The following is a 2,943-nucleotide window of genomic DNA, read 5'->3' on the forward strand; positions in this document are numbered from 1 at the left end:
GTCTTTCTGAAGCCAGGCTAGAAATACAAAGTGAGGTGGACGACTAAGGTAACTGAAAAAAAAGGAGGAGGAAGAGGAGCAAAACATTTTCCCAATTTCATTTTTCCCATATTCTCTGTGCTTTATAAGGGAAAAAAATATGTGGGTCTGAGTTCCTCTCATTTTTAGCCATTGTTGGTTCAAAGCCTGAGAAGAAAAAAAAAAGGTAAAAACGAAAACATGGAGTCCTGAATTCCGTTAACTCTCTTGCATGCAATAACACAACTTAAAAGGCCTTCCAAAAATGAAGGGATAAACTTTTATAAATATAGCCCAATCTTTTCAATCTAAACAAGTAAGCACTAAAAATATATTTTAGAAATCCAGCAAACACACGAACCACAGTCAAAGCAAAGGAAGGCTTATGGCTTACCAAATGACAGTGGCTGTCTACAAGAGAGAGAAAGAGAATACTCCAAAATCCTATCTGACCTGGCAGAGCTCAGCACAGCTACTATTCTTCTTTCCTAAAATCAAGGCATATAAAGAAATTGAATAAAACTTGTCAAAATGTCACCCGCTGCCTCCAAAAGCAGATTAAAGAAGGGAGTGTCCAGAAATCAGGATGAAGAAAACTACTTAGAGAAGCCCCTTCTCCTATCAGTGGACCGCCAGGGTTTATCTGGGTAATAAAATGATAATAGGCCTTTTTGTCATCTTCTTTTTATAATTTATACATTTAAATTTCAGTTAACATTTTAAAAATATCCAATCAGAATGACAGGCATTTCCAGAAGTATTTCACAAATGTGAAAACTGAGGCTCAGTATAGCTGTCAAATTTCCAGAAGTATCAGTTTTTTAATCCTCACCCTTTTACAAATGTGAAAACTGAGGCTCAGTATAGCTGTCAAGGAATTTTCCTAAATCATTGAAGCTGTAAATTTGGGACCTAAGTCTAAATCAGGTTCTCATTTGATCTTGGCTATCTTCTTAAAATTCTGTTTAGGGACACGGGGAGGGGGAAGGGTAATCTGGGACGAAGTGAGACAGTGGCATGGACATATATACACTACCAAATGTAAAATAGATAGCTAGTGGGAAGAAGCCAAATAGAACAGGGAGATCAGCTCAGGGCTTTCTGACCACCTAGAGGGGTGGGGTAGGGAGGGTGGGAGTGAGACGCAAAAAGGAGGGGATATGGGGATATTTATGTACGTATAGCTGATGCACTGTTATACAGCAGAGTCTAACACAACATTGTAAAGCAATTATACTCCAATAAAGATGTTAAAAATATATATATAAGAAACTTATACTATAAAATAGATACAGTGATAATATATCTGAGAGGTGGAATTATGGCTGCTTTTTAATCTATTGTTGGATTTATTTTTTATTTATTTATTTTCTTTTTGCGGTACGCAGGCCTATCACTGTTGAGGCCTCTACGCGCAGGCTCAGCGGCCATGGCTCAAGGGCCCAGCTGCTTCGCGGCATGTGGGATCTTCCCGGACCGGGGCACGAACCCGTGTCCCCTGCATCGGCATGTGGACGCTCAACACTTCGCCACCAGGGAAGCCTTGGATTATTTGATTACATGATTTCTCTATAAAGAATATGAATCTCTTGTGTAATAAAACTTACTAAAAAAAAACAAAACTAAACAATTCTGTTTAGGAAGAGAGGATAGAATGAAGGGTTGAGCATAGAAATCATCTAGAAATCACTGAAGATACTGGGCCTCTACTGCAGTTTCATTTGTAGTGGGTTTGGCTTACATTCTTATATTTAGTTTTATTTCTATACAACTATTAAAGAAGGAGAAAGAAGTTGGGTAATATTTGCATTTGCAACTAATCAAAGCAGAATTGCTTTTATCTTTAACAAAAGGATCGTTTTGTGATCTCAGATTGACATCTTTTTTCTTAAATGGAGCATAAATAACATTTATTGTCTAAGATTATTTGCAATAAACAAGACTGTTTACTGTTTACCACCTAGCAGATGACTATTTGTAAGTCTCACTGAGTATGCTAAAAGCTTGTACTGAGCTCTCATTTTACCAGAGTGAATTTAAATTAACTTCAGCAGCCAGAATTAATGAAACGGGGTAAATGATGCAAAGATATTCCACAGGGTATTCTGTTTTAATTAGAGATAGAAAATGTGAGTCATTAGAGGTTTTAAAAAATGTTGCATTCTATTACTTTCTCATATTTTAAATCTAGGAATATAGATGAAAACTAAAAGGTGTTAGCCACTTTAGTTCAGTTTTTAATGTATATCAGTTCTGAATTTATACTGAGTGAATAGTAAAGAGTCTGAATGAAGAACATAATCTGGAGGCATTCAGGTACAAGTCATAAATTTTATTAGAAGTTGAGTATCTGTTAATTAGCAGGCAGCTATATAACAACTATAAAGGCACTACAATTCAAATATTGTAGCATTACTACATGAATGAACACATATACAAATTAAACAGAAAAGAATATCCACAAATAGTTCTAAGTATGTCTGGGAAGTTTGATTGTGATAAAGTCAAGTTATAATCTTTAAAATTGATGCCTAGAAAACTACACACCCATTGAAAACTAAAGTCTGTACCTCACACTACATACCAAAATAAATTACAGCACTTGCACATGTAAGAATCTTGCAAGTTGCCACTTTACCCTAACAAGATGCATCTTTTACAAATATTTTCTCCCACTCTGTGGCTTGTCTTTTCATTATTGATAGTGATTTTCACAGAGCAGAAATTTCCTATTTTAGTGAAGTCTAGTTTATCAATTCTTTCTTTCATGGAGTGTGCCTTTGGTGTTATATTTTAAAAGTCATTGCCAAACCCAAGGTCATCTAGGTTTTCTCCTATGTTATCTTCTGGGAGTTTTACAGTTTTGTGTTTTACATTTAGGTCTGTGGTTCATTTTGAGTTAATTTTTATGAAGGATATAAAGTC

Source organism: Physeter macrocephalus, chromosome 18, assembly GCF_002837175.3.
Source record: "Physeter macrocephalus isolate SW-GA chromosome 18, ASM283717v5, whole genome shotgun sequence".
Classification (NCBI taxonomy): Eukaryota; Metazoa; Chordata; class Mammalia; order Artiodactyla; family Physeteridae; genus Physeter; species Physeter macrocephalus.